The following is a 21,024-nucleotide window of genomic DNA, read 5'->3' as shown; positions in this document are numbered from 1 at the left end:
GGGCTGCGTTCATAACTCTGCAATCTCAGGCATCATCATTGCACATTGGGATGCTGTATGACTTGGAGGGGATCCTGCAGTGGGTGAAGATATCACTGAGTGTGGCTGAAACCCCTGTTGTTTGATGCAGTAACTTTGGAAGATGTTGCCAAAGTGGCTCTATTGAGTAAATGCAATGCATTTTGAAGATGGAGCCCATTATGTATTACCAAACACACTATTTGGGGAATAATAAGAATTTATATAAACATATAACCATATAACAATTACAGCACGGAAACAGGCCATTTCGACCCTTCTAGTCCGTGCCGAACACATATTCTCCCCTAGTCCCATATACCTGCGCTCAGACCATAACCCTCCATTCCTCTCCCGTCCATATAACTATCCAATTTATGTTTAAATGATAAAAACGAACCTGCCTCCACCACCTTCACTGGAAGCTCATTCCACACAGCCACCACTCTCTGAGTAAAGAAGTTCCCCCTCATGTTACCCCTAAACTTCTGTCCCTTAATTCTCAAGTCATGGCCCCTTGTTTGAATCTTCCCTACTCTCAGTGGGAAAAGTCTTATCCACGTCAACTCTGTCTATCCCTCTCATCATTTTAAAGACCTCTATCAAGTCCCCCCTTAACCTTATGCGCTCCAAAGAATAAAGCCCTAACTTGTTCAACCTTTCTCTGTAACTTAGTTGCTTAAACCAATGCAACATTCTAGTAAATCTCCTCTGTACTCTCTCTATTTTGTTGACATCCTTCCTATAATTAAGTGACCAAAATTGTACACCATACTCCAGAATTTGCCTCACCAATACCTTGTACAATTTTAACATTACATCCCAACTTCTATACTCAATGGTACACAAAATTGCTGGGGAAACTCAGCGGGTGCAGCAGCATCTATGGAGCAAAGGAAATAGGCGACGTTTCGGGCCGAAACCCTTCTTCAGACCCAATGCTCAATGCTCTGATTTATAACTGGACTCAGAACTGCTGTAGCATTGGGAGCAACAACAGCAGCAGCAGGAGGAGATTAGCAAGAGATACGACTGATTGGCTCTAGCCCAAGTGGGAGGAGAGAAGTGAGTCAGTGCTGGGAAAACAGTTGAAAACTAAGGAATTTGGTTTGTAAATTGGTAAATCAGGCAATTTATCCGTCAATTTAAGTAAGACTGCTCTTAGGGAGCGGCAGTGAGTGAAGTGCCCTGTGAGAAAAGTGTGAGTCTTTGGCTCGAGAGACGAGGCTGAGGAGAGGAGACTACGCAAAACACTGCAGAGGGAGAGACGAAAGAAGGAGATGTCAGGCAAGCTGATTCAGTGTGATGCTTGTAGTATGTGGGAGCTCAAGGACACCGCTGGTGCCTCTGGCTGCTACAAATGCGAAAAGTGCATCCAGGTAGAGCTCCTGAAGGGCCGTGTTGGGGAACTGGAGAAGCAAGTGGATGACCTCCGGTTCGTCCGAGAAACGGAGTCGTTCCTCGACAAGTCCTACAGTACGATTGTTACACCTAAGGTACTGGAAGAGAGAAGGTGGGAGACAGTGAGAACGGGAGGGAAGCATGGAATGCCAACGTCCCCGGGGGTTGTACCTCTTGTGAACAGGTTCACCCACTTAGAAGCTGACGGGACAGAAGAGGTGTTTACACTGGGCGGCGGACTGGCTTGTGATGCGAATAGGGCTGTTGAGCCAAAACCAAAAAGGCCTAAGGCAGGCAACGCCATTGTAGTAGGAGACTCCATTGTGAGAGGTACGGACAGGGGTTTCTGCGGCAACAGACGGGATGCGAGGATGGTGTGCTGCCTTCCTGGTGCCAGGATCCAGGATGTCACGGACAGAGTGCAGAAAATCCTCAAGGGCGAAGGTGAACATCCGGAAGTGGTAGTGCATGTCGGCACAAACGATGTCGGAAAGAAGGGGATGAATATTCTGCAGCGTGACTTTAGAGAGCTCGGAAAAATGCTGAAAAGCAGGACCTCCAGGGTTGTTATCTCCGGTTTGCTTCCAGTTCCTCGTGCTTGCGAGAGCAGGAACAGGGAGATACGGGACCTGAACGTGTGGCTGAGGAACTGGTGCACGGGGCAGGGATTTAGATTCTTACATCACTGGGATCTGTTTTGGGGTAAGGGGGAACTGTACAAAAGGGACGGATTGCATCTTAACAGGTGTGGGACCAGCATTCTGGCAGGCAGGTTTGCCACTGCTACACGGGTGGTTTTAAACTGAATAAGGGGGGTGCGGTGTCGAATGGGCTAGTGGAGGATGGAGTTAAAGGGAAAGGATTTCTTAAATGTGTGAGCGTAGAGACAGAGGGGTGTAAAATGAGGGTAGAAGCAATAGGTAGCAAGGTGAAAAGTAAAAGTGGCTGGCCGGAAAATCTAGGGCAAAAATCAAAAAGGGCCACTTTTCAACAAAATTGTATAAGGGGTAAGAGTGTTGTAAAATCAAGCCTGAAGGCTTTGTGTCTCAATGCAAGGAGCATTCGTAATAAGGTGGATGAGTTGAATGTGCAGATAGCTATTAATGACTATGATATAGTTGGGATAACCATATAATAACCATATAACAATTACAGCACGGAAACAGGCCATCTCGACCCCTCTAGTCCGTGCCGAACACATAATCTCCCCTAGTCCCATATACCTGCGCTCAGACCATAACCCTCCATTCCTTTCCCATCCATATAACTATCCAATTTATTTTTAAATGATAAAAACGAACCTGCCTCCACCACCTTCACTGGAAGCTCATTCCACACAGCTACCACTCTCTGAGTAAAGAAGTTCCCCCTCATGTTACCCCTAAACTTCAGTCCCTTAATTCTCAAGTCATGTCCCCTTGTTTGAATCTTCCCTACTCTCAGTGGGAAAAGCTTTTCCACGTCAACTCTGTCTATCCCTCTCATCATTTTAAAAACCTCTATCAAGTCCCCCCTTAACCTTCTGCGCTCCAAAGAATAAAGCCCTAACTTGTTCAACCTTTCTCTGTAACTTAGTTGCTGAAACCCAGGCAACATTCTAGTAAATCTCCTCTGTACTCTCTCTATTTTGTTGACATCCTTCCTATAATTAGGCGACCAAAATTGTACACCATACTCCAGAATTGGCCTCACCAATGCCTTGTACAATTTTAACATTACATCCCAACTTCTATACTCAATGCTCTGATTTATAAAGGCCAGCACACCAAAAGCTTTCTTTACCACCCTATCTACATGAGATTCCACTTTCATGGAACTGTGCACAGTTATTCCCAGATCCCTCTGTTCACCTACATTCTTCAATTCCCTACCATTTACCATGTACGTCCTATTTTGATTTGTCCTGCCAAGATGTAGCACCTCACACTTATCAGCATTAAACTCCATCTGCCATCTTTCAGCCCACTCTTCCAACTGGCATAAATCTCTCTGTAGACTTTGAAACTCTACTTCATTACCCGCAACCCCACCTATCTTAGTATCATCTGCATACTTACTAATCCAATTTACCACACCATCGTCCAGATCATTGATGTACATGACAAACAACAGTGGACCCAACACAGATCCCTGTGGCACCCCACTCGTCACTGGCCTCCAACCTGACAAACAACCATCCACCATTACTCTCTGGCATCTCCCATTCAGCCACTGTTGAATCCATCTTACTACTCCACCATTAATACCCAACCATTGAACCTTCTTAACCAACCTTCCATGAGGAACCTTGTCAAAGGCCTTACTGAAGTCCATATACACAACATCCACTGCTTTACCCTCATCAATTTCCCGAGTAACATCTTCAAAAAATTCAAGAAGATTAGTTAAACATGACCTTCCAGGCACAAATCCATGTTGACTGTTCCTAATCAGACCCTGTTTATCCAGATGCTTATATATATTATCTCTAAGTATTCTTTCCATTAATTTGGCCACCACTGACGTCAAACTAACAGGTCGATAATTGCTAGGTTTACTCTTAGACCCCTTTTTAAACAATGGAACAACATGCGCAGTACGCCAATCCTCCGGCACTATTCCCGTTTCTAATGACATTTGAAATATTTCTGCCATAGCCCCTGCTATTTCTACACTAACTTCCCTCAATGTCCTAGGGAATATCCTGTCTGGACCTGGACCGGGGATCACGGAGACATGGCTCCAGGGTGACCAAGGCTGGGAGCTGAACATCCAGGGATATTCAATATTCAGGAGGGATAGAGAGAAAGGAAAAGGAGGTGGGGTAGCGTTGCTGATTAGAGAGGAGATTAACGCAATGGAAAGGAAGGACATTAGTTTGCAGGATGTGGAATCGGTATGGGTAGAGCTGCGAAACACTAAGGGGCAGAAAACGCTGGTGGGTGCTGTGTACAGGCCACCTAACAGTAGTAGTGAAGTTGGAGATGGTATCAAACAGGAAATTAGAAATGCGTGCGACAAAGGCAAAACCGTTATAATGGGTGACTTCAATCTACATATAGATTGGGTGAATCAAATTGGCAGGGGTGCTTAGGAAGAGGATTTTTTGGAATGTATGCGGGATAGTTATCTAAATCAACATGTAGAGGAACCAACGAGAGAGCAGGCTATTTTAGACTGGGTATTGAGTAATGAGGAAGGGTTAGTTAGCAGTCTTGTTGTACGTGCCCCCTTGGGCAAGAGTGACCATAATATGGTTGAGTTCTTCATTAGGATGGAGAGTGACATTGTTAATTCAGAAACAATGGTTCTGAACTTAAAGAAAGGTAACTTTGAGGGTATGAGACGTGAATTGGCCAAGATTGACTGGCAATTAATTCTAAAAGGGTTGACGGTGGATATGCAATGGAAGACATTTAAAGACTGCATGGATGAACTACAAAAATTGTTCACCCCAGTTTGGCAAAAGAATAAATCAGGGAAGGTAGTGCATCCGTGGATAACAAGGGAAATCAGGGATAGTATCAAAGCGAAGGATGATGCGTACAAATTAGCCAGAAAAAGCAGCATACCGGAGGACTGGGAGAAATTCAGAGACCAGCAGAGGAGGACAAAGGGCTTAATTAGGAAAGGAAAAATAGATTATGAAAGAAAACTGGCAGGGAACATAAAAACTGACTGCAAATGTTTTTATAGATATGTGAAAAGAAAGAGATTAGTTAAAACAAATGTAGGTCCCTTGCAGTCAGAAACGGGTGAGTTGATCATGGGGAACAAGGATATGGCGGACCAATTGAATAACTACTTTGGTTCCGTCTTCACTAAGGAAGACATAAATAATCTGCCAGAAATAGCAGGGGACCGCGGGTCAAAGGAGTTGGAGGAATTGAGTGAAATCCAGGTTAGCCGGGAAGTGGTGTTGGGTAAATTAAATGGATTAAAGGCCGATAAATCCCCAGGGCCAGATAGGCTGCATCCCAGAGTACTTAAGGAAGTAGCTCCAGAAATAGTGGATGCATTAGTAATAATCTTTCAAAACTCTTTAGATTCTGGAGTAGTTCCTGAGGGTTGGCGGGTAGCAAACGTAACCCCACTTTTTAAGAAGGGAGGGAGAGAGAAAACGGGGAATTACAGACCAGTTAGTCTAACATCGGTAGTGGGGAAACTGCTAGAGTCAGTTATTAAAGATGGGATAGCAGCACATTTGGAAAGTGGTGAAATCATTGGACAAAGTCAGCATGGATTTACAAAAGGTAAATCATGTCTGACGAATCTTATAGAATTTTTCGAGGATGTAACTAGTAGCGTGGATAGGGGAGAACCAGTGGATGTGGTGTATCTGGACTTCCAGAAGGCTTTCGACAAGGTCCCACATAAGAGATTAGTATACAAACTTAAAGCACACGGCATTGGGGGTTCAGTATTGATGTGGATAGAGAACTGGCTGGCAAACAGGAAGCAAAGAGTAGGAGTAAACGGGTCCTTTTCACAATGGCAGGCAGTGACTAGTGGGGTACCGCAAGGCTCAGTGCTGGGACCCCAGCTATTTACAATATATATTAATGATCTGGATGAGGGAATTGAAGGCAATATCTCCAAGTTTGCGGATGACACTAAGCTGGGGTGCAGTGTTAGCTGTGAGGAGGATGCTAGGAGACTGCAAGGTGACTTGGATAGGCTGGGTGAGTGGGCAAATGTTTGGCAGATGCAGTATAATGTGGATAAATGTGAGGTTATCCATTTTGGTGGCAAAAACAGGAAAGCAGACTATTATCTAAATGGTGGCCGACTAGGAAAAGGGGAGATGCAGCGAGACCTGGGTGTCATGGTACACCAGTCATTGAAAGTGGGCATGCAGGTGCAGCAGGCAGTGAAGAAAGCGAATGGTATGTTAGCTTTCATAGCAAAAGGATTTGAGTATAGGAGCAGGGAGGTTCTACTGCAGTTGTACAGGGTCTTCGTGAGACCACACCTGGAGTATTGCGTACAGTTTTGGTCTCCAAATCTGAGGAAGGACATTATTGCCATAGAGGGAGTGCAGAGAAGGTTCACCATACTGATTCCTGGGATGTCAGGACTGTCTTATGAAGAAAGACTGGATAGACTTGGTTTATACTCTCTAGAATTTAGGAGATTGAGAGGGGATCTTATAGGAACTTACAAAATTCTTAAGGGGTTGGACAGGCTAGATGCAGGACGATTGCTCCCGATGTTGGGGAAGTCCAGGACAAGGGGTCACAGCTTAAGGATAAGGGGGAAATCCTTTAAAACCGAGATGAGAAGAACTTTTTTCACACAGAGAGTGGTGAATCTCTGGAACTCCCTGCCACAGAGGGTAGTCGAGGCCAGTTCATTGGCTATATTTAAGAGGGAGTTAGATGTGGCCCTTGCGGCTAAGGGGATCAGAGGGTATGGAGAGAAGGCAGGTACGGAATACTGAGTTGGATGATCAGCCATGATCATATTGAATGGCGGTGCAGGCTCGAAGGGCCGAATGGACTGAAGGGGTAAGGAATAGCTACAACAGCAACATGTAGTTGTAAGAGTCATTAGAGGGAGATGCCAAAACTGTAGCACATGGTTATTACCCCAGGTAAATGAGACACCAGAAAATGTGGACAAGACCTGGTTAGACCCCAGTTGTAAGATGATGTGACATTCTGGGCAACTCAACCCCACAAGGGGCACAATAAACTACAGATGCAGGAATCTTGTGTAGAACAAAAAGTGCTGGCACTGAGTGGGTCCGGCAACCTCTCTGGAGGACATGGATAGGCAACATTTTGAGTTCCAAAATGCAAGGTCATGGCATAAAACATTGCCTATCCATAACCTACAGTGATGCTGCCTGACCCACTGAGATACTTCAGCACTTTGTGTTCTACAACCAGAAAGGATCTGTATTGTTTAGAAGGATTGAAGACCAGATTCATCAGTATATTATTGGGACCATAGTTAAATTAGGAGGAGTGATCAATTCCCAGGAACATAAAAGCCAAGGGAGTGAATTGATTGAGGTTTTCAAGATTATGTTGGGTCACTGGATGCAGTGAAAGTGCAAGGGGAGAGAAATGTAAAGTTTGAGAGGTTAGGAAGTGCTTGATCACACAAAAATGTTAAAAGATGTGTAGGCCTGGAACGTCCTTAACAACGTTTACCAAGAATTCTCTATCTACACTGTGCACATTATCTACAATTTCAATAATTCCACATTATATATAATTCTATCTACTCTGTGATGAAGTGGAAAGTTGCAGCAATTCCCCAACATTTATAGTATGAATCCACTGGACAACCAACACAAGGATAGACCAAGCACAGGGACATGGCCAATCAAATGGTACGTGCTCCATAGGTTTAGGTTTACTGTTCGCATGTATACTAAGGGACATGCCATCTGATCAGATAACACTGTACATAAATACAATCAAGTTAAACTTAAGTACAGTAGATGGTGCAAAGGACAAGATACAGAATGCAGAATGTAGTTCTCAGCATTATATTGCACAACATTCAGAGATAAGGACCAATTACCACAATAATGTAGGTTGGAGAATCTCCACTGTAATCTAGCTTATGGAAGGACTGATCAGAAGCCTGATAACACAGGAGCTGTTCCTGAATCTGGTGGTGTGCAGCTTCAAGCTTCTGATTCTGCTGCTTGTCGGGAGCAGGGATAAAAAGGAATGAAGAAGAAGTGGGTAAGGTATTTGATTATGTTGTCTGCTTTCTCACAGAAACATGGAGTGTAGATGGGGAGTGGTGGGGAGTCTGGTCTGTGTGATGGCCTAGGCTATGCCCACAACTCACCACAATTTCTTGCGGTCTTGAACAGAGCTGTTCCTAAACCAAGTTGTGAGTCATCTGTAGAAATTGTTAAGAATCATTTGAGGAATTGAAACAAAAGCACAGGTAGTCATTAATCCAACATTAACTACTCTTTCCTAATACATTAAACTCCAGATCTCCAGTGCAAACTCTGAAAATGTGAAGATGGAACATGCCACAAACACTGTGGAGGTGGGACAACATTGTGATTCCAGTGATGGATCTCCTGGCCAGAAACATTAACTCGATTTTCCTTTTCCCCTGATTTGCTGATAGTTTCCAGCATTGTTTTTTTTTTTAGATATCCGACAATTTCCATTCTTTTCATTTTCTCTTCCAAAGGCAATTTGTTGCACACCATTGCAGCAAGGGCTGTCCCCAGTGTTACAGGGTTTGCTGTGGGAAGGTTACATTCTGTCTACATCTGGTTACTTCAGTTCATGATTTGGTCTTTCTCATCTTCTCTCATTGGGCCTTGATGTTCAACAATCCTCCCTCCAGCAGTGGGGCTGGGGCATCGCAGAATTTCAAGTAAATCTGCTGATGGGTGTCATATCCAGGATTTCTGCTGCTGTAGAGCTTTGTGTCGGAGGCCACAGAGACTCTATGACTGAACTTAGAACAGGTGAATCATTGTGGTCTGAATCACCTGTCACTGTTAATACTGGAAGAATAACAGACTGTGCTTTAGATTCAGTTCCTCCACCAATTGTGCTTCCAACAAAAGCGGAGGCGGAACTGCCTCGAGCTCCTGTTTTGAACCCTTTGCCTTGTTCTATGTTGTGTATTTATTTGTTGTGTTGCATTAATTTGCCGAAGACCAGCAAGTAAGATGTTAATTGTTATGCATTTGGTGCATGTGACAATTAAGCACTCTTGATATTCCATCTGAACTCAGATTACAGCAATCACATCTTACAGTCTTCACCAGTTTCCCCATGTAGATAGACACCAGACACAGTATGTGATTCAAGTTCATCTTTCATCAGCACTGGGAACTTAACAGCATAAAGGATGGTTAGTTGTCAGTACATCCTGGCTGCACGAACTGAACTGTGCTGGAAGCAAGTGTTAGTATGTGTTACAGTGGGGTGGAGTTAGTGATGCTGGCTTGTGTGTGATTGGTTGACATGCATCATCAATCTACATCCTTCCCCCTAAAGACTAAGTGTAGAAGGGCACCCATGCCATGGAGTTAAATATACTCGCCATATCTGTCTGGTGGTCTACGAGTGCGTGCGGACCAAACCCTCCACTCCCTCTCCTGAAAGGTGAGGAGGAGAGCCTGGAGGTGAGAATGGCGTGGGAGGGGCTTGTGTTGACCAAAAGGGGAAGCATGCAGGAGGTGAGGCCCCGTGGTTAGTCACGACCACGGGACGTGGAGGGGTGTGAGGCATGCGGGGACGGGTGGGAGACATGGCTAAAGGCGGCTGGAACAGGAGCGGCGGAGCATAGGGTGGTGGACGAGGTTCCCGCACAGCAAGCAGGTGTTGTCGACTTCTCCGGTATACCGCTCCCTCACAGTCCACAAGATAAGATCGTGGTTCGTCAGCCAGGTTAACAACAGTGCCCAGACGGGAATGTCCAGTTGGAGTTTATAGACGGATGACCTGGCCCGGCAGTAGAGGCTTAAGTGGTCTGCTGGATCTGTCGTATGACAGTTTCTGGATGTCATGCTTCCCTTGGAGACATTTCTGGATGGTGGCAGGCATCAGCACCCGAGGGACCAGCTGTTGTTGTGCGGTCGGGACTGGAGGTCTTGTCGACCTGGACATGAGTCGCTGGGCTGGCGACCCCAGGGTTCCGCCTCTGGCAAAATTTCTGAGATTCAGGAGGTCGAGATACACGTCTGAATTTGAAATGCGCGCTCGCTGCAACAGGTGCTTTGCGCTTCTGACAGCGCATTCGGCGAGTCCATTACTCTGTGGATACTCGGGACTGCTCGTGACGTGTTGGAAGTTCCATCGGTCTGCGAAAAGCTTGAACATGTGGCTGGTGAACTGTCGACCATGGTCGGTCTGCAGGCTGACGGGAGTGCCAAAGGTAGAGAAGTGGCTCTTCAGTTTCCAGACGACCATCTCAGACGTGAGGGAGGTCAGCTGGTCCAGTTCAAACCAGTTAGAAAAGGAGTAGACTAAAACGAGATAGTGCTTTCCGCACCATTTGAAAATGTCTGCCGCCAGCAACGTCCAGGCCAGTGCTGGTGGAGGTTGTTGCAGAAGGGGCTGCCTCTGTTGATGAGGTGCAAGGTCATTGCAAGTGGGGCAGGAGGCTATGCGGTCCCGATGTACTTGGCCATTCCCGTCTTGGGTGTGGCATCGGCTCCTGGGTGTCCGCTGTGTGATTCTTTGATGTAATCATCACTACCTTGTGGCCCTTAACAACAACACCATCCTGAACCACCAGTTCATCACGGACCAGGAAGAACGACTGCGCCTCTGTTGGCGTGTTGGATTGTTTGTCTAGCCAGCCTGTTTTGATGATGGAGGAGAGAATCTGGAGGGTATTGTCAGTGGCAGTGTGCATGGCCAGGGTGCGCAGTTGCTTGGTGGAGACAAAATCGACACCAAGGACAGTGAAATTCTCTTGTTCGTAGGGATGTTGATCGCAAGATGCCCGAGGTGCACGAGAGAGAGTGTCCGCGACGTGCATGTCTTTACCATTTTTGTAGGTAATAGAGAAATCGAAACGCTGCAGTTGCATCATCATGCGCTGCAGGCGAGCTGGTGCGGTATGGATGGGCTTGTTCAGGATTGTTACCAGTGGTTGGTGGACCGTCTCGACCGTGAAGGTGTTCCCAAAGATGAAGTCGCGGAATTTGGAGCAGGCAAAGACGACAGCCAGCAGTTCCTTCTCGATCTGCGCGTAGTGCTGTTCCATGTCAGTCATGGTGCGAGAGGCATACGAGACAGGTAGTAGGGTGCCATCGGCAGATGGTTGCAAGCAGGATGCGCCGAGCCTGAATCTCGAGGCATCACAGGTGATCGTCACCGGACGTTTCAGGTCGAAAAACGTCAGGGTCGGTGCATTGGTCAGTTTGGATTTTAAGGCATCAAAGACAATCTGATGTTGCTGGAACCATGACCAGGCAGTGTCCATTTTGGTCAGCTGACGCAGTGTGGAGCTTAGTTCGCTGAGATTCGGTATAAACTTACCAAGATAGTTTACCATGCCCAGGAAACGCTGCAGGCCTTTCACGTCTCTGGGGGCAGGCATTTCTGTGATGGCAGCAGCTTTCTTCGGATCAGGTTTGAGGCCATCGGGAGTGAAAATGTGGCCGACATAGAAGACCTCCGGGACCCTGAACTTGCACTTGTCAGGATTGAGCTTGAGGTTGATCTTGCATGCACGCTCCATGATGAGCCTGAGATTGAGGATATTGTCGACAATGATGGCACAAGGTAGGTCCTCGAACAGTTGCTCCATGGTTTTTTGGAAGACTTCACTGGCGGAGTTGATTCCGAATGGCATTCTCAGAAACTTGTATTTGCCAAATGGGGTGGCAATAGTGCTGAGGTTTGACAACTTCTTGTCCAACGGTATCTGCCAGAAAGAGTTCTTTGCATCAAGGACAGAAAATAAGGTGGCCGTTCCGACCTTTGCCGCAACATCCTCGACGGTCTTCATGGGATGGTGGGGGCGCTTAATGGCAGTGTTCAGGTCTTTCGGGTTGATGCACAGGCAAATTTCATTTTTTCCCTTCTTGACTGTGGCAATCATAGTTGAGACCCAGTTGGTGGGGTCGCTGACTGCTTCAATTACGCCTGTGGAGACCAAGTTCTTCAGCTCGGAATGAACCCTGTCAGTCATGGCAAATGACTGGTGTGGGGGTCGGATGACGGGTGTCACATCGGGGTCAGTAATAATCTTGTAGGTCACAGGCAGCTTGCCTAGTTTGTTATCAAACAGATCAGGGAATTCTTTCAGCGGGTCCATCGACATATGCAGCTTGTGGACCGTTTTGTCAAAGGAAATCAGCCCCAGTTCCTGACAGGCACGATTGCCTAGCAGAGTCACAGAATTAAAGTTCAAAACATAGAAGGTCAAATTCCTTGTGGTTTTTTCCAGTACACATTCCAAGGTGGTTTTACCCAGAGGAACTAGTACCTCCCCTCCGTAAGCATGTAGAGTGGAGTTGTCCTTGATCAGTGGCTCGTTAATTTTAATCTTGTTGAAGAGGTTGATTGACATTGTTTTTACTTTAGCACCAGTATCCAATTTCGCGCCAATGACGACATTGCTTACAGATACCGTCACTGAAGGATCAGAATTCTTAGCAGTAGCATGCTGTAATGAGTAAACAGTTGGATCCTCTTGCGAGTTATGTTCGGGGGCAGATTCTAGCTAGTATTGAGGAGTGAGACTATTATTGTCTCGTTGCAAAAAATTGAGATTAGACTTGGTGCCGGGCGAATTCTTCCCGCAGGTCCGACTTGCTGCCCAACATGCAGATGCAAAGTGGTTTAACTTTTTACAGTAATTGCCTGATTTTTCAAATGCAGGACAAACTGATTGTCTGCTGTGTAAGTAATTGCAGTTAGGAGATCTTTTCTGAGGATCGCTGTGAGCTGCCTGGCTTGCTTGGGTCATAAATCGCCTGTTATCTGTTTTAGCTCGCTGCCTAGTGAGGCCCATCAGATTGATGGATTTGGTTTTGTGCGGACTGTCTAGAGGGTCGATAAATTCTGCTGTTCTGCATGCGTGTACTGCCTCATCTAGTGTCAAATCTGCCTTTCTCAGAAGCTCTGATCTGAGCTTTTGGTCGCTCATGCCATTCACTAGAATGTCCCTCGTTAACTGATCAGTTAGCTGGTCAACGGGCATATCTTGGAATCAGTTTCGTTGGGCCATATACATCAAATCTGAGATAAACGAGTCTACTCGTTCGCCAGGGAGCTGACGATGAGAGAAAAACCTTGCCCTGTCCAAAATGTGATTTGAGGGCAGGTCACAGATCTGGCTTAGTTTATGTAGCTGATCATTGGGGTCGTCGGGAGATTCAGCTGGGGTTATTACCTGGCCGTTGGCACCGAGGGCAGCCGGAGCATAGCGGAATGTTCTGGATCATCGAATGACATCTGGACCCGCAAGGGTAAGTAGGAGGGAGGCCTTGGCAGCGTCTGGTTCATTTTGGTGTGCAATGTTCATGTAGTGTCGGTAATCAATTTCAAACGTGGCCTAACATTCACCGATATCTGCATCAAAGACAAGTGGGTCAGGCTTTCGACAAGAAGAGGCCATCATAAAGCAAAATAAAAACTCACAAAAATGGTAAAAGAACCCGATATACAGAAGGATCAAACCACTTCTGACGCCATGTAGATACACATCAGACACAGTATGTGATTCAAGTTCATCTTTAATCAGCACTGAGAACTTAACAGCATAAAGGATGGTTAGTTGTCAGTACATCCTAGATGCTCGAACTGAACTGTGCTGGAAGCAAGTGTTAGTATAAGTGTTACAGTGGGGTGGAGTTAGTGATGCTGGCGAGTGTGATTGGTTGACATGCATCATCAATCTACAGTTGCTCAATAAAGCAATGTCAGTCATATTGCAATGTTCCTGCTCTTTCAAACCAGTTCAGGGTCTCCCGCCACCTTTCAAACTAAGCAGCACCACTGCATTTAAAAAATGCTGTGACCAATATTATTACTTATTTACTATGATTTGGAACAAAATAAAATGTGTGTAATTAATAGAAATAACCTGGACCTGTCCAGATTCTCTTGTCATCTGAGCAACCAGAGGATAGTTGATCATTTGTGCATTATGTAGAGGATGTGGTTTACAGGGCTGCTAACATTGGGTGAGAGTTGGGAGTGATAAATTGCAAGAAACCAAGCCCAAGGGAGTGTAGCGATCAAGTGTGTGTGTGTGTGTGGGGGGGGGGGGGAGGGGGGGGGGGGTGTCCCCCATCCCATTGGTATGGAGCTTTTGCATTTTTCAGTTTGAAATTGTGCAATCTGGTGCATTGTGCATCTTTTAACTTGCACTTGAATGCAATATTTATGCTTTAATTGGATTAGCTATGAATAAGGTTAGGCTAAATTACATTCCTAATTACGTTCCATAGTAGAGCCAGGCTCTGATCAACATGAATGAACTCAGTATATTCATGTATGAAAATCAGATTATAATCAAACACTTGGCCCATGTTGACCAACCTGGGTCTCACTGCACAGCTCGTACTACTCCTGACCCTGATTCCAGTTGCATACCTTCTCTCAATCCTGACCATGAGTCCAGCCTTACACCTGCCCCCCTATTCTACCCTGATCATCGCTGCTTACCTGCTTAAGTTCAAGTTCAAGCTCAAGTTCAAGTGAGTTTATTGACATTCTTGTCAGGAAGCACGGAATTTCATTCCACTTTTATGCAGACGACAGTCAGATTTATGTGCCTCTTAAAAAGAAGGATGCACACTCTGTCGGACTGTGACTTGAGTGTCTCAACGACATAAAGGCCTGGATGGCTCTGAACTTTTTAAAATTTAATGATAAAAAGACGGAAGTAATGGTTTTTGGTGGCACCACTGGGGCCCCCCCTGTAGATCTGGGCTCCCTGGCTCAGTATATCAAACCAAGCATCACAAACCTAGGGGTTAAAGTGGACCCTGAGCTTAAATTTGACAGTCAGATCAAGGCTGTTGTTAAATCAAGCTTTTTCCATTTGAGGCAGCTGGCCAAAATAAAGCCAATTCTGTCAAGGCAGCACTTTAAGACGGTAATCCACGCTTTGTTACCACTCGGCTGGATTACTGCAATGCACTGTATGTGGGGGTTAGTGGGTCCTCCATCGCCCATCTCCAGATGGTACAGAATGCAGCTGTACGTCTTTTAACTGGCACACGTAAACATGAGCACATTTCGCACATTTTAGCCTCACTCCACTGGTTGCCTATTCAGTTTAGGATCCATTTAAAAATTATTTTATTTGCTTTTAAATCCCTGAATGGTCTTGCCCCGCCCTACCTATCTGAGCTTCTACACCCTTATACACCCGCCAGCTCTCTCAGGTCAGATAATCAGCTGCTCCTGAGTGGGCCTAAAACTAAGCTGAAGCTCAGAGGGGACCATGCCTTTGCTGTGTCGGCACCCAAATTATGGAACGATCTGCCTCTCCACATTAAACAGGCCTCTTCTCTGTCTGTTTTTAAATCACTTCTTAAAACCCATCTCTTCTCCGTGGCCTTTGATACCCAGTAAGATGTCGACTTTATTTATTTACTTGATTTAATTTCTTATTTTGATTGCTTTTATTGCGTGGTTATTATTTTTACTCATGTTTTATGTCTTTTAATTTATTGTTGTATTTCATATGTAATTTTTGCGCCTTATGTGAGCTGTTATGTTATGTTCTGTTATGTTGTCTGTTTATGTTCTTCTGTACAGCACTTTGGTCAACATTGGTTGTTTTAAAGTGTATAACAAATAAAGTTGGATTGGATTGGATTGGATGTGTTCCTGATAGGACAATGAAATTCTTGCTTTGCTTCAGCACACAGAACATAGTAGGCATTTACTACAAAACAGATCAGTGTGTCCATAAACCATAATATATATACACACACGAATAAATAAACTGATAGAGTGCAAATAACAGATAATGGGTTATTAATAATCAGAGTTTTGTCCGAGCTAGGTTTAATAGCCTGATGGCTGTGGGGAAGTAGCTATTCTTAAACCTGGTTGTTGCCGTCTTCAGGCTCCTGTACCTTCTACCTGAAGGTAGCAGGGAGATGAGTGTGTGGCCAGGATGGTGTTGGTCTTTGATGATTCTGCCAGCCTTTTTGAGGCAGCGACTGCGATAAATCCCCTCGATGGAAGGAAGGTCAGAGCCGATGATGGACTGGGCAGTGTTTACTACTTTTTGTAGCCTTTTCCTCTCCAGGGCGCTCAAGGTGCCGAACCAAGCCACGATTCAACCAGTCAGCATGCTCTCTACTGTGCACCTGTAGAAGTTAGAGAGAGCCCTCCTTGACAAACCAACTCTCCGTAATCTTATCAGGAAGTAGAGGCGCTGATGAGCTTTCTTGATAATTGCATTAGCGTTCTCGGACCAGGAAAGATCTTCAGAGATGTGTACGCCCAGGCTGGGCATGCAGGTGAAACCCTTGCCACACAAAGGGTCTCTCTCCGGTGTGTATCCACTGGTGCTCCCGCAGCCCCCGTGCTCTCGTGTGGGAGCAGCTGCTCGCCGGCGTGGGTCCACCAGTGCTGCTGCAACCCCCGCGAGCTGTCAAACTCCTCACCGCAGTATGGGCAGTCGTACAGCTGGCCACTGGTGTACACGTGCTGGTGAGACAGGGTGTGGGAGGCCATGGCAAAACACTCTCCATGCAACCGGCTGGGGACGGGATAGTCGCCGGCGTGCACCCACTGGTGGGACAGCAGCCTGGAGGAGCTGGTGAAGCCCTTGCCGCACTGGGTTCAGGTGTAGGGGCGCTCGCTGGTGTGGGTGCGCTGGTGCTTCAGCAGGTAGCTGGAGTGGGTGAAGCCCTTGCTGCAGTCGCTGCAGGTGTAGGGCCGCTCGCCGTTGTGGGTGTGCTGGTGCATCAACAGGTTGCTGGAGTGGGTGAAGCTCTTGGCGCACTGGGCGCAGGTGTAGGGCCGCTCCCCGGTGTGCAGGCGCCTGTGCTCCTTCAGGCACGTGGCCAACTTGAAGCCTTTGCCACAGTCGGAGCAGGTGAAGGGCTGCTCACTGCTGTGCACCCGCCGGTGATCCCGCAGACCCGACATCCGGGCAAAGCTCTTGCCGCAGGTGGAGCAGCCATAGGGCTTCTCGACTGTGTGCATCCGCCGGTGGATCTCCAGCTGGCTCGGGCTCTGGCAGGCCTTGACACACACGTCACACTCATAACGCTTCTCCTTGTTGTGCCCCGTCATGTGGTCCTCCATCGAAGTTCAGCCCCTCGAAGCTCAGCCCGCACACCAAGCAGTTGAGGGGGGGGGCTCACCGGTACACAGGTCGCCCTCAATGGCCGCTCACGTCCCTGTCTCTCCATCGACAGCAATGGCTCCTAAACCCTGCAGGAGGGGAACACAGAGGGTCAACAAGCTAGCAAACTGGACAGTACTAGCACATATTGGGTGCGTTTATGGCGAAGGAAACCGTTAATTAATTCTGCGCGGCACAGTGGCGCAGCGGTACATTTGCTGCATCACCGCCAGAGACTCGGGTTCGATCCTGACTATGGGTGCTGTCTGTGCGTAGTTTGCTCATTCTCTCCTTGACCTGCGTGGGTTTTTACACCAGGAGCTCCGGTTTCCTCCAACATTTCAACGACTGAAGAGTTGTAGATTAATCGGCCTCACAAAATTGTTAAATTGTCCCTAATGTGCATAGGAAAGTGCCAGTGTACGGGGTGATCGCTGGTCAGCGCGGACTCCGCGGGCTGAAAGACCTGTTTCTGCGCTGCATCTCTAAACTAAACTAAACCAAAGAAGGGTCTCGACCCAAAATGTCACCCATTCCTTCTCTCCACAGATGCTGCCTGACCCACTGAGTTACTCCAGCACATTCTCACTGTCGCACTCTCTCCGTCTCTGTCTCTGTCTCTCTCTCTCAGGGTCCGTGGTCTCAGCACCAGTTGATCTTCATCTTGTTCCCGCCCACGCTCCAACTGCCTGGAGGACCGGCCCGGAGGACCACGGGCGCTCGCTCAGATCACCCAGAGCACGGGGGGAGCGCGGACCCTGCGGGGGGAGACTAGACGTAATTGAACGCGCAGGAAATGACGTCATTGCGCACTGCCTGCCTACTACGCACGGTGATAACGACAGTGGTGTGTGACGGCGGACGGGGCGGGTGGTGAGCGTGGCGCATGCGCAGCGGTAGAGTTGCTGCCTGACAGCCCCTACCAGCTCCACTCACGCACACACCCTCCACCGGAAGGGGTGTAGGGGAGGGGAACGGGGTGTAGGGGAGGGGGTGTAGGGGAGGGGTGTAGGGAAGGGGGTGTAGGGGAGGGGCATTGAGGGATTGAGGAGGAAGGAGGAATTTGGAAATTATTGAGGGTGTTTGGGACGGAGGGGGATGGATTTTGAGGGGGGGCGGGATGAGGGAGGGAGTTTGGAGGGAGTGAGCGGTTTGAGGTAGAGAGGGAGCGAGAGAGGGATGGGGGAGAGAAAGAGAGAGTGACCAGAGGAATGGAGACATTGTTCAGGGTCTTTGAGTAGCTTTGATGGTTATTTGAGCAGTTTTTAGGGGTTTTGAGCAGTTTTTACGGTTTCTTGCAGTTTTGAGGGTTTCCGAGCAGTTTTCATCTGATGGGTTTTGAGCAGTTTCGATGGAATTTGTAGTTCTTTTGTGGGTTTTCTGGGGTCGTGGGAGCTTTTGATATTTTGGGGGGGGTTTTGAGCAGTTTTGAGGGTTTCTGCGGGTTGTTGAGGGTTGTAAGGGGTAGAGGGTTGTAAGGGGTACCGTTGCTTTCAGCAGTTTTGAGGGTTGAGGCGTTGAGGGGTTGAGGGTTGAGCTGAAAGAGTTTTTTGAGGCATTGTTCAGGGTTTTTGAGCCATTTTAATGTTTTATTTTAGCAGTTTTGAGGGTTTTCGTCTTTGATGGGTTGTTGAGCAGTTTCGATGGAATTTTTAGCCGTTTTGAAGGTTGCTGAGGGGTTTTCGAGCAGTTTTGAGGGTTTTTTGTGGGTTATTCTTTTTGAGGTTTTGATGGGTTTTTGAGGTTTGGCGGGTTTTTTGAGAATTTTTGAGGGTTTCCTGAGCAGATTGTTTTGGGGGGGTGAGGGTTTTTTGAGGTTTTAAGCCGGTTTGAGGGTTTTTGAGCAGTTTTTCAGATTCAGATTCAACTTTATTTGTCATGGTCAGTGTACAGTGCAACAAAATGCAGTTAGCATCTCCCTGGAAGAGCGACATAGAATATGATTTCAATAAATAAATCTATTTACATGCATACAGTCATAGTGTATTTCCTGTGGGAGGAGTGTCCAAGGGGGGGGGGGGGAGCTGATTGGCAGTCACCGAGGTACATTGTTGAGTAATGTGACAGCCGCAGGGAAGAAGCTGTTCCTGGACCTGCTGGTCCGGCAACGGAGAGACCTGTAGCGCCTCCCGGATGGTAGGATGGTAAACAGTCCATGGTTGGGGTGAGAGCAGTCCTTGGCGATGCTGAGCGTCCTTCGCAGACAACGCTTGCTTTGGACAGACTCAATGGAGGGGAGCGAGGAACCGGTGATGCGTTGGGAAATTTTCACCACCCTCTGCAGTGCTTTCCGGTCGGAGACAGAGCAGATGCCATACCATACTGTGATACAGTTGGTAAGGATGCTCTCGATGGTGCAGCGGTAGAAGTTCACCAGAATCTGAGGAGACAGATGGACCTTCTTCAGTCTCCTCAGGAAGAAGAGACACTGGTGAACCTTCTTGACCAGATTTGAGGAATTGTGGGTCCAAGAGAGGTCATCGGAGATGTTGACCCTCAGGAACCTGAAGCTGGAAACACGTTCCACCTCAGTCCCGTTGATATGGATGGGGGTGTGCGTGCCGCCCCTAGACTTCCTGAAGTCTACAATGAGCTCCTTGGTCTTCTAGGAGTTAAGGGCCAGGTTGTTGTCAGCGCACCATGCTGCTAGGAGCTGGACCTCCTCCCTATAGGCCGACGCATCGTTGTTGCTGATGAGGCCAATCACCATTGTATCATCTGCATACTTGATGATGGTGTTAGTACCATGTACAGGTGTGCAGTCATAGGTGAAGAGGGAGTAGAGGAGGGGGCTCAGCACACAGCCCTGTGGAACACCGGTGTTCAGGGTGAGGGTTGAAGAGGTGTGCTTGTCTAACCTAACAGACTGGGGTCTGTTGGTTAGAAAGTCCAGTATCCAGTTGCAGAGGGAGGGGTCGATGCCCAGGTTACCAAGTTTGGTGATCAGTTTAGAGGGTATAATGGTGTTGAATGCTGAGCTGTAATCGACGAACAGCATTCTTACGTAAGTGTCTCTGTTATCGAGGTGGGAGAGGGCGGAGTGAAGTGCCGTTGAGATGGAATCCTCCGTACTCCTGTTCTTGCGGTAGGCAAACTGATAGGGATCCAATGTGGGGGGTAGGCAGCCTTTGAGGTGTGCCAGGACCAGCCTCCCATTGAAGCACTTGGTGTGCAACTGAGCGGAAGTCGTTGAGGCTTGCCGCAGTGGAGTGTTTTGGCACCGGCACGATGGAGGTGGTTTTAAGGCACATGAGGACAACTGCTTGGGCAAGTGACAGGTTGAAGATGTCAGTCCAGACGTCTGTCAGCTGCGCAGCACAGGCCATGAGGACGCACCCGGGGATGCCGTCAGGGCCAGCAGCCTTACGTGCATTAGTCCTACTCAGTGCCACGTACACGTTGTAGGGGGTGCGTGTGAGGGGTTGGTGATCAGCAGGGAGCACAGCCTTGATGGCTGTCTCTAGATTGTCCCTGTCGAAGCGGCCATAGAAGTGGTTAAGCTTCTCAAGGAAGGGGGCATCGCTGGATGTGGGGGTGGTGTTGGTGGGTCTATTTAACTGTCCTCACAGTGGGTTTAACCCGTCTGATGAGTGGGGAGTACTTAGGGAAACATAGAAACATAGAAACATAGAAAGTAGGTGCGAGAGTAGACCACCAGGTCCGTCGAGCCCGCACCGCCATTCGCTCATGGCTGAACACTAAACAGACACACTTACCCACAAACAGTAGACACAAGACACAGAACACAAGACACTACCCTCCCCTTTATACCGCTATCACCCCTCTCCACCCCAAGAACCTCGCGATCTCCTGGGGGAGGCAAAAAACCGGATAAAAACCCAGGTCCAATTCGGGAAA

The 21,024-nt window shown here is 47.5% G+C and overlaps 1 long non-coding RNA gene across 1 annotated transcript in view; it reads right to left on the bottom strand.

Moving 5' to 3' along the window:
* LOC116990719 overlaps positions 1–17,927 on the bottom strand; it is a 102,543-nt gene extending 84,616 nt beyond the window's left edge. The window contains exon 1 of the long non-coding RNA XR_004416612.1: positions 17,845–17,927. This is a non-coding gene — a long non-coding RNA (uncharacterized LOC116990719). The remainder of the gene's footprint in view (positions 1–17,844) is intronic.
* Positions 17,928–21,024: the final 3,097 nt, after the last annotated feature.

This window comes from Amblyraja radiata, chromosome 32 (genome assembly GCF_010909765.2).
Source record: "Amblyraja radiata isolate CabotCenter1 chromosome 32, sAmbRad1.1.pri, whole genome shotgun sequence".
NCBI lineage: Eukaryota > Metazoa > Chordata > Chondrichthyes > Rajiformes > Rajidae > Amblyraja > Amblyraja radiata.
Note: the sequence above shows the minus strand (reverse complement) of the source record. Positions and strands in the feature narration are given on the sequence as shown.